A 14870-nucleotide genomic window follows, 5' to 3' on the forward strand; every position below is an offset into this window, starting at 1 on the left:
TTTGGGGCACTGTCTTTTGTTCACACACTCTAAGTGTGATAAAGATCTAAAGATGTCCCCCCAAATTCCCATTCCCTAGTTATTCAATCAAACACTAATCTCAGTACTGCTGTGAAGGGATTTTACAGATGGAATTAAGGTTCCTAATTAGCTAACCCTAAAATAGGAAGTATTATGAACTAAGTGTTTGTGTTCCCCCAGATTCATATGTTGAAATCCTAATACCCAATGTGATTGTATTAAGAGGTAGGCCTTTGGGAAGTAATTAGGTCTTGAGGGTGAAACGCTCATGAATGGGATTAGTAGTGTTATGAAAGGGACCCCAGACAGCTTTCTCAGCCCTTCTGTCATGTGAGCACCCAGTGAGAAGACTGCTGTCTATGAAGAAGGAAGCAGGTCCTCCTCATATACAGAATCTCTCAATGTCTTGATCTTGAACTTCCTAGCCTCCAGAAATGTGAGAAATAAATGTCTGTCGTTCAAGCCAGCCAGTTTATGGGAGTTTTGTTATAGCAGCCCAAACAGATTGCAACAGGGAAATTATTCTGGGTCATCCAAATAGGCCACTGTAATCACATGAACCCTTGAAGGCAGAAGAGCCAGGTAGAGATGAGGCAAAAGAAACAGGAGATATGTGACAGAAGGGGAAACCAAAGAGATTCAAAATGTTAGAAGGACTCAGTTCCCCATCACTGGCTCTGAAGATGAAGGGGGTCATGAGCCAGGGAATGTGGGCTTTAGAAGCTGAGTGTGACTCCTGGTCAACAGCCAAAAGGAAATGACAGCCCAGTCCTACTACCACATGGGACTGAATTCTGCCAACCACATGAAGAGTCTGGAAGTGGATTCTCCCCCAGAGCTCCAGACAAGACCCCGGTCTGGCTGACAGATTTTATTCAGCTTTTGAGACTCAGATCAGAGGCTCTGAGCCTACCTGGACTTCTGACCCACAGAGCTTCAGATAATAAGTGGGTGTATTTTTTTTGGGTTTTTTTTTGCTGTACGCGGGCCTCTCACTGTTGTGGCCTCTCCCATTGCGGAGCAACAGGCTCCAGACACGCAGGCTTAGCGGCCATGGCTCACGGGCCCAGCCACTCCACAGCATGTGGGATCTTCCTGGACCCGGGCACGAATCCGTGTCCCCTGCATCGGCAGGCGGACTCTCGACAACTGCACCACCAGGGAAGCCCTAAGTGGGTGTTTTTTAAGTTGCTAAATTTGTAGTAATTGTTACAGCATCAATAGAAAACAAAAACACGGCAGAAACCACTGGTCAAGTTGTGAGCATACAAAGGGAATTGGGGAAGTGGTAGTGTCAAGGATCCATCATGATAAGGCTACTTTATTAAATAAAATTTTCTCAAAAGATTACTCGAGAGAGGTCATGCATTTACTCAACAAATGCTTATTGAGTGCATGCTGGCAACACTACCATGAATAAGACAACGGTTCTGTTTTTGTGACTTTCACAATTCTAATCAGAAAAAAGGGTGTGTGGCTATTGATTACTTTTGTGTTCTGTTCTTCCAAGTCTACTCATAACCAGGGGAGAATTCATCATACTTATTTTGATACTTTTTAGGAAAATCTAAAATTATTTGACAAACATTTAATAAACACTGACTAAACTCTCAGATTGTTCCAGGTCCCATGTGGTAAAAAATGATTCCTGGCCTCACAACTCTTATGTAAGGAGAAGGCAGATGTGGAAGTGTATTGCTACTGCACAGTGCAATGCTCTTAAGAGGAGAAGGGAAGGGGGCCCAAGGAGGAGCAAGGTTAGGTTTCTAGAGCACTGATCGAGATGCACACTAGTTAGATATTTTTAATTTAGCAAGAACTGACTTTTTCACTTTGTCTTTCAGAATAACAAGGAAGACAGCATTTCCTTCTCATCCTCTTATTTCTGATTCTAGTACAGATCCCAGAGAAAGGTAAGAATGCATTGCCCTTGAGCATTGCCTAAATTTTTACTTCTGCTCATAAAAAGTAGGGGTCTATTAGATATTTGGCCTTGAGCTAGACAGATGTGTTTGTGCAATAGCAGATTAGGATTTCCTGAAAGGCTTGGTTGCTTGTTTCATGCTCATGAGCACTACGATGTTTTGACATGTGCTTTTCCCAGAGTAATCTCATTACCATTACTCATTTACTAATTTAGTAAGAGACTGTTTGCTTGGGGGAGCCCTGTGTGTATTTAAAAAATAGTTACACTTTCAGGTTTCCTTGATCTTGTAAAAAGAACAAAAAGAAGCTGTTGGTTTTCCACACAGAAATAACTGATTTGAAATCAATCTGTTTTCTTCTATATACAAACATGGGTACAGATGTGTGTAACCTGCACTGAAAGAGTTTTATATAAGTTTGCATATATAGGTCTCTGTGTTCTTTTTATTGAATATTGCTCTGTTTGGTTTTCTCATTAAGAACCAAAGAGATCAGAGGCACAGCTTTACATTTGTAACCCTCCTCTATTGTTTACTAATTCCACCAATAATTACCTGCTATGTGCCTAGCACTGTGATAGGTCTTAGGGATATAAACATGAGCAGGAAAGAGTCCCAGGCTTTAAGTAACTCAGTTTGACTGAGGAGCTGACATCTAAATTAATTTCTGGAGAAGAAGAATAAGTAAGAAATGCTCTCCCCTTGAGAGAAGTTGGACCAGTGACAAGATGATACACCAACCTTGGTGACAAAAATAATTCAAGGTAGAAGAAAAGCTTTCTGCCTAGGAGAGTCCCTCCCTAGGAGATAGAATTGTGGGAAATAGAATTCCATTAGAATGAATCAGGTAGGAATTAGAAGTGAAAATTTGATGGGGAGCCCTATTTTAAAAAAACTGTATTAGTTAAGACAATGTTAACTATTACTAAAAAAAATAAAAGCAAAATGTGTAATTGTTTAAATAGGATAAAAACATATTTCCCAATCATGTGAAGTCCAAAATAAACATGCCTAATTGGTGGAAACTTTCCTCCATGTAGTGACTCAGGGATCAAGGCTCCCTCCATCTTGCGGCTTTACTACATTGAGCCCTGGTTTCCAAGGTCACTGCAATCTGCACCAAGTCCAAAGATAGTGAAAGAGTACAGATGCATGGGGAGGTTGTTTATGGTCCAGGCTTCAAAGTGGCACACAGAGTTCCATGCTATTGGCTAGAATTTAGTCATGTGAACTCACCCAACTAGAAGAAAAGTTGAGAAATAATAGTTTAGCTATGTAGATAGAGGGAAGAAAGAGACAAACAGTTAATTTCTGTCACAAAATCCTTAAGCTGAATCATAATACTTTAGGGTTGGAAAGTACTAGAGGGTTTTGCATCTATTTATTCTCTTCTTCCCTGGCTGGAGAACCCTTCAACTATTTCTTAAATGATGTATGTTCTAGGCTACTTTACATTTTTTGTCGCCTGAATCTGAACTCTCTGTAATTTGTCAACATCCAACTTTAAATAGTGGTGTCCAGAAAGATCATATTATTCCAGATATGGTTAGCCAGAAAGAAGCTTAGTGGGGCAACATTTTTCCTCATCAACTTGAAGACTGATGAAGAAAAATGTTGCCCAAGACAACCAAATAGCCCAAGATTAGATAACCAGATAGTTCTTCTTACTTTTTATCATATAATTTATTCACTTAATTTGTAGGTGTCATGGATTAGAAACGTATGAACCACATTTTGGTGAAGTCACAATAAATGGCTTGAGTAAATGTTACTCTTTCTTGTTCACTATTGTGTTCCCATGTCTAGCATAATACCTGGTACATAGTAAGTATTTAACAAATATTTAATGAATGAAAAGAGTTTACCAGCATCTTACAAGTTTCCTTGAATTTAATAGACAAATTTCATATTTTCCATTTCTTATCTTTCTGGGCTGCATTCCAGGTGATTTCTGCATATCAGTTTTCTAATTTAGTCCTTATTCTCTTTAACTGTGTGTTGTTGAGTGGGTCATCAGTTGAATCACTTTTTTTTTTTTTAATTTCGGTGTCTGTACTTTTAATTTCTAGAATTAATTTTGCTCAGTTTGCTTTTTGGATTTTGTCCCTTCCTTTATTTCTCTGACTAACATCTTTATCTTAAAGTCTCTTTCAGTATGCTCCAAGTTTGTAAGGCTCTGGCATTTGGAAGTTCTTATCTTGATCATCCTCACTGCGCATGAGCGCCATCTCTGGCTGATACTGCTGACCACAGGCACCTCAGGTACACCAAGCCGGGGACAACAGTGGTGTGTTTTTGGATGTGCCTCGGTTGAGGTTCTGTCCATAAAGTGACTTTTGGATCAATTTTTATGTTAATATCTCATTTTAGGGTTCTTTCATCTTGATGATAGTACAGATTTCGGCCACACGCTCCAGACAGGAGTTCACAGTTCTTGTTTCTGGTGGATGACTGGGAATGGAGCCCAAAGCCTTCATTTCCTCCTCGCTGGGCTTAAAACCATATTCCCCTAGGGCATATATCTGGTTCTTATGCTTTGCCTGTCAGTTCCTTCTTCACTTTTGGCACTGTTTCTTGCTGTTTTATGCTTGACCATGTATTAAAAACATTAAAAGAATACATTCTCTCCAGCATTTCTATGGGCTTGGAGCAGGCACTGGGGTTTCCCACTGCGGTGGACACTGTGATACATGGCCCAGAAACCCCCTCCCTGAAGGATTTGTTGACCCAGCTGCTGGCAGTGCTGTCCGTGGAGAGTCTTCAGCTGTCAGCCCCTTCAGGGATTGCCTCAGCTGTGGAGAGTCGCCTCGTCCAAGGTCATGTCCTTTTCCCTGGGCGGCCCACATCCAGTGATGGATTCATGTGGGAGTATAAGGCTGGACCATCATGGCCCAACTTGGCACTCTTCAAAGAGCCATTCTAGTTTTAAAGCTCCCCATGAGTTTTGTCAAGGCAGTTACTGGACCTGCCTCAGGTCAGCTGTTCCCTTTGCCAGCTCCTGCTCCCTTCCTTGCCCCTCCACAGGTGTTGATCACAAGGTCACTGCTGGTACACAACCTGTCCTCTAAATGCCACTTCACTGTCTGCTTCCTGGGAGCCAACCTGTGACACCACATCCGGCCACTGTATATGGACCACAAGTCTCACATCTGAAGGCATCTAGAGAATGTTGTTGTGATGGTGTTGATGATAAACAGCTGCCAAGCCAGTGGCCTCTTCTCCCATACTAGGTAATAGGATCTCACCCATTTTTCTGAGATTTAAAATTCTCTTTAAAGAGTTTTACCTTATGTTTCAAGCCATCAAGATTGTTTAATATTTTGATTTCGTTTTTTCGCCATTTGATTTCTTCTGTTTTGCAGCTTTATAACATATTGTAGTGTGATATGCATACCCCTTATATCGTCATCTGAATAACTGATAAAAATATTTAATAGGAAGGATTAAGAACCTTTCCTGATAATTCCTCCTAGGAGCACAGATCACTATTCAGACTCTAATTTCAAATAGCTGCAAATCTACACTACAATCTGTCTTTCATCATCTTTCCTAGAAGAACATCTAGAGAGGCTCGACTAAATAAATGAATTCATGAAATCCAGGTTTACTCTCTCTACTGAGTACCCCTCATTTAATAACTTTATAAAACATATAATCTGACATGTCTTATTCTCAGTGAATATATATTGGCTGTTGCTGATGCCTTGTTTTTTCCTAAATGTTCACAAGTGCTGAAAATGTTAGCTGTGATTACTATGATTATGGAATTTAAAAAAATCGATCATGTCTCCTATTCTAAAAACTGAACATATATACAACTGTAGTGATTAGGAGTTTTATTGGTCCATTTATTAGTTCTATATGTGCCTTAAAAATCTGTAAGATCTGACAATATTTTATATCTTTATTTCTGGCAAAACATAAGCATGTAGACTTAATTCATAATATAAAGTTTAAATTATGCATAAATAAGAGTGTTTAAACACTGGAAAGAGCTGCTACTTGGGGTGTTGAAATGTCTTTCACTGGAGGCCTTTAAATATCTTTAACTGAAGGTCTTTAAAAAAAAGTTTAGATATCCGTTCTTGACCTAATTTTTATAAAACTAGGAGTAACATTTTAATTCCTTAACACACAAAGGACATCTTTCTAAAGACAATAGCCAGCATCATTCTCAAGATTGCATAAGCTACTTTGGTAACAGAAAAGATTCCAGTTAAAATAAAGAACAAGACCTACCCAATGTATATCACCATTGATGACGCAGTAGAACACAGCAGTAGAACACAAAGCAGAAACAAAAGCAATAAAATGCGGAAACATACATATGATTATTTGCAGATAGTTTAACTGCAAACCTATGAAATGGGAAGATAACTGACTACAGTTTTTCTTAAAATTAATAAAAAATTTAGTAGAGTGGTTGATTACAATTTAAAAACACAAATTCCTATATTTAATTTAAAACTCAATAACCAGTTTTAAGACACAAAAGAAAAAATATTGCATTCATAGTAGCAATAATAGAAACATCAATTAAACAAATCATAAAATTTATTGAATTGAAACCAACAATAATTGTGTAGAATATAATGAGGATGACTATTATTAAACTTTATTTGTATCCAAAAATAGTTGGATAAAAGGAGAGGCACCATATTCTAGATGGTAACATGTATATTGGAGAAAAGTAAATTCCCTCCAAATTGAAGGTCCAGGACTATTCCAATAAAAATCCTAATTAGGAATTTTATAAGAAATTTAAAGTTAGTCTAGAAAAAGAAACAGATTAGAACAGCTAAGAGCTTTTTTTTAAAAAAAAAAAGAGGAGAGAAATAACTGGGGTCCTTCTTCTGCCAGATATTTGACTGAGTTCAACTTGATAAGGTATAGGCAGAAAATAACCTTGTTCTTCCTCACTGTTGACCCTTGACCCCTGGCTTTGTGGACTATTTCTTTCTCATCAGATGAAAACATGGGAGACTTTTGTAAGTTTCCAGTTACTTGAATGATAAGAACAGTCTCATTTCAGTGATTATAATGTCCAGTCTAGGTTAAAACTCTAAATTTCATTTAAAATTATATCTTCTCGGCCATAGGATTCATGACTGTTAAGGATACTGCTCATCTGCTCTTTGATTTACTGCAGGCTCTGGCTCTTCCAGTGGTGAAGAGAGAGATGGAGGAGAGATGAGGGACCGAAAATGTCTTGCTGGCTGGCACAGGGACGATTACCCATCATGACGCCATCTAGATGTACTGGTTCTTTGTCTCTACTGCTGATTGTTCCTTTCAGGGGGCTCTCAGATGGTAAGTTCTTAACATGCACTGTGGTTTTCCTCTATGAACCACTTCTAATTCTTCCATCAGCTCCCAGGCATCTGGCCACCACCCCCACCACCTTCCACTGGCTGCACCACCTCTCCAAGTGCGCATCTTTGGCAGGAGTCAGGACATCTTCCAGTGGTCCCATCTGATTGGTGAGATTCACTGTCCCTCCCAATAGGGGGTAGTGTGGTCAAGCTGAGGGTGTTCCCCTCTCTTCTGTCTCCTCAGGCAGCTTGTAGGCTCAGCTTCTCATAATCTGTTCCCCAAATTTCAGGGGACAGATTTAAACTCTCTGAGTGGTGTTCATGGAACCCTCACTCTCGGTTAAAAGTGAGAAAACTTTTTCTGTCCCCATCCCTCCACAGGGGTGGTGGGATGGGGAGAACAAAGTGTCTTGACAACTCTCTAAAAAGAAATCCTCCTTCTGGGCTTTTAAAATTTCAGTACTTTTATGCCCTTGAGCCAGGTGAGACTAAAGTCTCAAAGTCATTTTGAGCTGGTTGTGACAGACAGACTTGAAGGTGGACCCAGGACCCCTGCTTCCTGGTGTCCATGCCTTTGTGTAGTCCTCTCCTGCATAGGAAAAAAAATCAGCAAAAGCCATTAATTCACAAAAGAATAAATGTAAATGACCACTAAATGTAAGTATATATATATATAAGAACAAAATAAGATATTAATTTCCAACAACAAATTATACTTAAAAAAATAAAATGTCAACAAAAATGACAATACACTATATTAATTAAGATGCAGTGTGACAGATATTGCCATAACCTACTATGGAAATGTAAATTATTACCAATGTTTGTGAAAGCACTTTGATAATAACTATTAAGAAATTTAATGGAATTCATAACTTTTGGTTAAATAACTCTGCTTTTAGGAATCTATCTTAAAGAAATCTGAAAAATGAGCAAAGCATTATGTAAAAGCATTTCCCAACAGCATTGTTTAAACTAGCTAAAAATTAGGAAAGAATTAAATCCTTAATAATGGTAGACTAGATAAAAATAGACAAATGATTTAATAATACATATATGTGATGAAATAGTAATCAAACATTAAAACATTTTTAACAACGTGAAAATACTCATATGAAATATTCATTGAAAAACTGGATATAAAATGGAATATGCTCATCCACTCATTAAAATTCTTTATTAAGTGTAAATGTCTACTATTTTTTAGGCATTGCGTTAAATCCTGAGTATGCAGTGATCCTAATTTTGTTATATATCTCTATAGAAATAAATATCATCATAGTTACCATTGTTTTGAGTCATGGAATTATATTTTTTTATTAATTGCCTAATATTTCTCTTTATTTTCCAAAATTTCTCCATGTAGATGGAAAGCAATAAATGAAAAGCTTTAATATGTCATTTCTTGTAGTACTTTCACCGAGGCTCTGCCTGAAGATTAGGCGGCCTCAAGCCCTCAGTGAGGCAGGAAATTTGGTAACACAAATCTTCTCCTGGTTTATCACTGGTTAATGGGGTGTGGGAGTGGTGGGTAGTTAAAAACAAACAAACAAGAGAAGCTTACATTTCTGGATGCAGTAGAAGATCGCAAGAGTTGCATAAGGAGAGCTTTTTAAAGAGGACAGTGGCTTCCTGCTGAGATTCTGCAAAGCTTCATGAGTGTTTGAGCTCCCTGAGAGCCTGGCTGCCTAGCAACCACCACATAAAGTCATCTTTCTCTACTTTACAAAAAATTCCAGGCTATGCATGACTTATATGAAGATGTTCTAATTCACTGGAGCTTGGAGAGCAATTACTTGTAGCTGTCTTTGGCATTTGTGCCAGGCACATCAGAAAATAAAATGAAGATGCTGTGCACGCCCCGTGTCTTCATCTCCAGCATGCAGAAAGGGGTGAAATGAAAGGGCCAGCTGTTCTCCCGAGGCCTTATTTCTTCTCTCCTGCAGACTGAAACTCTCAGAAAGTGCAGAGCCGCAGTTTTAGACCCAGTGGGCCTGGCAAACTTTGCGTTCTAAAGGCAAAGAGTGGGGGGGAGGGTGGGGGCAGAGTGGGGCGCACTTGAGTTTACTAAGAGACCCTTCAGCTCCAGGCTCATTTTTCTGCCTTCTTCAAGGGCAATACCCTAGAGACACTTTCTAAGAGCGAGATTAAATAAGGCATTCTTTTCCCTGAAGTCACTCCATCCCTCTTATCCATGTCCTATAGAAACTTAACATGGCCCTAGAGCCTTCCCCATTCAAATTTTGCCCTGCTGTCCACACACCCACACATGTTATGTTTTAAAACTCTTCACTGGACATTCCTGGATGATCCTGATCAACACCTTCTCCAAAGTGACTGATGTACTTCTTCCCGTGTCACTCAGGTCTCCAAGGCCCCTTCATTTGCTGACTCCACTCTTGCTTCTGGGTTGTCTGCAGAATAGCACCTCAGTTATGAAGCCATCTTTTCTGTTACCAAAGTAGCTTATGCAATAGGGTGTTTAAAAACAGCAACAGTGATGGCAAGGAGGGACAGATGAGGGAGAGGAATGGCCTCTGTGACAAATTGGCTCTCCTCTTTTCTTTGTGAAGGTAACAAGTATTAATGACTTCATATGCCTGCACTGCCTCTCTATGTAAAATTAAAATTAATTTTAATTAGTGACTGTCTATTATTTGTAAGGGGTATTTAAAAAGAATTACGATATCCTGCTCTCCAAATTGCTTACAGGCTAACGCGAAAGACATACTAGTAAACAAATAATACAAAGGACAAAGAAAGAAGGGATGGAGGGGAGAGTGTTTAATGCAAACAGTGGCCTGGGGAGAACCGCCTCTGTGTCTCAGGCAGGGAGGCTGATATCATGGCACAGAAGGGTTCTGGTGGAACAGCTAAATGAAATGTTCCCCCTGGAGCTGGGGGCTGAGGAACAGGCCACACGGAGGGCTGAGAAGCTGAAGACCAGAAGAAAGATTCTTCAGGGATCAGAAATGGATGGTACTAAACATAATGGTAGGACATCTAACATGTGAAGCCTGAAAACCTACTGGAGGGCAAGGATCCTGCAGAGTGGAGGAAACTTGAGGGATCAAAGAAGCAGAAGCCTTCCTTAACTAGAAGAACCCAAAGGACCAGCCTGCAGAGCAGGGAGGAGAGAAACGGACCACACTGAGAGGCCACCTAGGATGTGGGCCCTAGAAACAACAGACCCTGCTGCTGCTTGCAGGAGGGCGACCTATGTGAGGAAACCAACATTTACTCAGCAACCTCTGTATACCAGCCACTGTGCTGTTGCCAAGAATTGTGAAAGGTCTGAGATTTTACCCTAACAAGTTAGCCTGCCAGTTTCAGGGATGCCTGCCAGAAGACATGGAACTCCTGGGTTAGAGAAGACACAGCCTGTGGCCTGAGCATCTGCATATTTGCATCAGTTCCCTGCTCAAGTTCCATGAGAATGATGCAGATGGGACCAAACGGCCACCTGTGCATGTAGTAGGTTTCATTACAGGGGAGGAACCTGGAGCTAAGGGGCCATATCTGTTTTTTTTTCTTTTCAATAATATAAGTGCTTTAAAGATACAGCATGTGAATTACAAAAAATTGCAAAATGCAGGCTCAGAAAAAAGCCCCCCCTCCTTGTGTTATGACTCTTTCATGCCCTCACTCCACTGGGGTCACGTGGAGCTCTAACGGTTCTTCTGAAGAGTTTTTCTCAACTAACCTCCTAGAGGATTTTCTTTTTGAGGTATAATTGACATAAACATCATGTTAGTTTCAGGTGTACAACATAATTATTAGGTATTTGTATATATTGCAAAATGATCATCAAATAAATCTAGTTAATATTTTTCACCATACAGAGGTACAAAAATGTATATTTTTAAATGAACAGTATCTTTTTTTTTTATTTTAACATCTTTATTGGAGTATAATTGCTTTACAATGGTATGTTACTTTCAGCTTCACAACAAAATGAATCAGTTATATATATACATATGTTCCCATATCTCTTCCCGCTTGCGTGGCCCTCCCTCCCACCCTCCCTATCCCACCCCTCCAGGCGGTCACACAGCACCGAGCTGATCTCCCTGTGCTATGCGGCTGCTTCCCACTAGCTATCTACCTTACGTTTGGTAGTGTATACATGTCCATGCCTCTTTATTGCTTTGTCACCATTTACCCTTCCCCCTCCCCATAGCCTCAAGTCCATTCTCTAGTAAGTCTGTGTCTTTATTCCTGTTTCACCCCTAGGTTTTTCATGACATTTTTTTTTCTTAAATTCCATATATATGTGTTAGCATACGGTATTTGTCTCTCTCTTTCTGACTTACTTCACTCTGTATGACAGACTCTAGGTCTATCCACCTCATTACAAATAGCTCAATTTCGTCTCTTTTTATGGCTGAGTAATATTCCATTGTGTATATGTGCCACATCTTCTTTATCCATTCATCCGATGATGGACACTTAGGTTGTTTCCATCTCTGGGCTATTGTAAATAGAGCTGCAACGAACATTTTGGTACATGACTCTTTTTGAATTTTGGTTTTCTCAGGGTATATGCCCAGTAGTGGGATTGCTGGGTCATATGGTAGTTCTATTTGTAGCTTTTTAAGGAACCTCCATACTGTTCTCCACAGTGGCTGTATCAATTTACATTCCCACCAACAGTGTAAGAGGGTTCCCTTTTCTCCACACCCTCTCCAGCATTTATTGTTTCTAGATTTTTTGATGATGGCCATTCTGACTGGTGTGAGATGATATCTCATTGTAGTTTTGATTTGCATTTCTCTAATGATTAGTGATGTTGAGCATTCTTTCATGTGTTTGTTGGCACTCTGTATATCTTCTTTGGAGAAATGTCTATTTAGGTCTTCTGTCCATTTTTGGATTGGGTTGTTTGTTTTTTTGTTATTAAGCTGCATGAGCTGCTTATAAAGTTTGGAGATTAATCCTTTGTCAGTTGCTTCATTTGCAAATATTTTCTCCCATTCTGAGGGTTGTCTTTTAGTCTTCTTTATGGTTTCCTTTGCTGTGCAAAAGCTTTGAAGTTTCATTAGGTCCCATTTGTTTACTTTTGTTTTTATTTCCATTTCTCTAGGAGGTGGGTCAAAAAGGACCTTGCTGTGATTTATGTCATAGAGTGTTCTGCCTATGTTTTCCTCTAAGAGTTGGATAGTTTCTGGCCTTACATTTAGGTCTTTAATCCATTTTGAGCTTATTTTTGTGTATGGCGTTAGGGAGTGATCTAATCTCATACTTTTACATGTAGCTGTCCAGTTTTCCCAGCACCACTTATTGAAGAGGCTGTCCTTTCTCCACTGTACATTTCTGCCTCCTTTGTCAAAGATAAGGTGACCATATGTGCGTGGGTTTATCTCTGGGCTTTCTATCCTGTTCCATTGATCTATATTTCTGTTTTTGTGCCAGTACCATACTGTCTTGATTACTGTAGCTTTGTAGTATAGTCTGAAGTCAGGAAGCCTGATTCCTCCAGTTCCATTTTTCGTTCTCAAGATTGCTTTGGCTATTCGGGGTCTTTTGTGTTTCCATACAAATTGTGAAATTTTTTGTTCTAGTTCTGTGAAAAATGCCAGTGGTAGTTTCATAGGGATTGCATTGAATCTGTAGATTGCTTTGGGTAGTAGAGTCATTTTCACAATGTTGATTCTTCCAATCCAAGAACATGGTATATTTCTCCATCTATTTGTATCATCTTTAATTTCTTTCATCAGTGTCTTATAATTTTCTGCATACAGGTCTTTTGTCTCCTTAGGTAGGTTTATTCCTAGGTATTTTATTCTTTTTGTTGCAATGGTAAATGGGAGTGTTTTCTTGATTTCACTTTCAGATTTTTCATCCTTAGTGTATAGGAATGCCAGAGATTTCTGTGCATTAATTTTGTATCCTGCTACTTTACCAAATTCATTGATTAGCTCTAGTAGTTTTCTGGTAGCATCTTTAGGATTCTCTATGTATAGTATCATGTCATCTGCAAACAGTGACAGCTTTACTTCTTCTTTTCCGATTTGGATTCCTTTTATTTCCTTTTCTTCTCTGATTGCTGTGGCTAAAACTTCCAAAACTATGTTGAATAAGAGTGGTGAGAGTGGGCAACCTTGTCTTGTTCCTGATCTTAGTGGAAATGCTTTCAGTTTTTCACCATTGAGGACGATGTTGGCTGTGGGTTTGTCATATATGGCCTTTATTATGTTGAGGAAAGTTCCCTCTATGCCTACTTTCTGCAGGGTTTTTATCATAAATTGGTGTTGAATTTTGTTGAAAGCTTTCTCTGCATCTATTTAGATGATCATATGGTTTTTCTCCTTCAATTTGTTAATATGGTGTATCACGTTGATTGATTTGCGTATATTGAAGAATCCTTGCATTCCTGGGATACACCCCACTTGATCATGGTGTATGATCCGTTTAATGTGCTGTTGGATTCTGTTTGCTAGTATTTTGTTGAGGATCTTTGCATCTATGTTCATCAGTGATATTGGCCTGTAGTTTTCTTTCTTTGTGACATCCTTGTCTGGTTTTGGTATCAGGGTGATGGTGGCCTCGTAGAATGAGTTGGGGAGTGGTCCTCCCTCTGCTATATTTTGGAAGAGTTTGAGAAGGATAGGTGATAGCTCTTCTCTAAATGTTTGATAGAATTCGCCTGTGAAGCCATCTGGTCCTGGGCTTTTGCTTGTTGGAAGATTTTTAATCACAGTTTCAATTTCAGTGCTTGTGATTGGTCTGTTCATATTTTCTATTTCTTCCTGATTCAGTCTTGGTAGTTTGTGCCTTTCTAAGAATTTGTCCATTTCTTCCAGGTTGTCCATTTTATTGGCATAGAGTTGCTTGTAGTAATGTCTCATGATCTTTTGTATTTCTGCAGTGTCAGTTGTTACTTCTCCTTTTTCATTTCTAATTCTATTGATTTGAGTCTTCTCCCTTTTTTTCTTGATGAGTCTGGCTAATGGTTTATCAATTTTGTTTATCCTTTCAAAGAACCAGCTTTTAGTTTTATTGATCTTTGCTATCGTTTCCTTCATTTCTTTTTCATTTATTTCTGATCTGATTTTTATGATTTCTTTCCTCCTGCTAACTTTGGGGTTTTTTTGTTCTTCTTTCTCTAATTGCTTTAGGTGCAAGGTTAGGTTGTTTATTCGAGATGTTTCCTGTTTCTTAAGGTAAGATTGTATTGCTATAAACTTCCCTCTTAGAACTGCTTTTGCTGCATCCCATAGATTTTGAGTCGTCGTGTCTCCATTGTCTTTGTTTCTAGGTATTTTTTGATTTCCTCTTTGATTTCTTCAGTGATCACTTCGTTATTAAGTAGTGTATTGTTTAGCCTCCATGTGTTTGTATTTTTTACAGATCTTCTCCTGTAATTGATATCGAGTCTCATAGCGTTGTGGTCGGAAAAGATACTTGATACAATTTCAATTTTGTTAAATTTACCAAGGCTTGATTTGTGACCCAAGATATGATCTATCCTGGAGAATGTTCCATGAGCACTTGAGAAAAATGTGTATTCTGTTGTTTTTGGATGGAATGTCCTATAAATATCAATTAACTCCATCTCGTTTAACGTATCATTTAAAGCTTGTGTTTCCTTATTTATTTTCATTTTGGATGA

The 14870-nt window shown here is 38.9% G+C and overlaps 1 pseudogene across 1 annotated transcript in view; it reads left to right on the plus strand.

Moving 5' to 3' along the window:
- The first annotated feature begins 7186 nt into the window (after nucleotides 1-7186).
- The window catches only part of LOC309825659 (non-histone chromosomal protein HMG-14-like), a 93830-nt pseudogene continuing 86146 nt past the window's right edge, over nucleotides 7187-14870 (plus strand). The window contains exon 1 of the transcript in view: nucleotides 7187-7256. The product of the transcript in view is annotated as a non-histone chromosomal protein HMG-14-like (transcript). The remainder of the gene's footprint in view (nucleotides 7257-14870) is intronic.

This window comes from Grampus griseus (genome assembly GCF_964374135.1).
Source record: "Grampus griseus genome assembly, chromosome: 8".
NCBI classification, from domain to species: domain Eukaryota; kingdom Metazoa; phylum Chordata; class Mammalia; order Artiodactyla; family Delphinidae; genus Grampus; species Grampus griseus.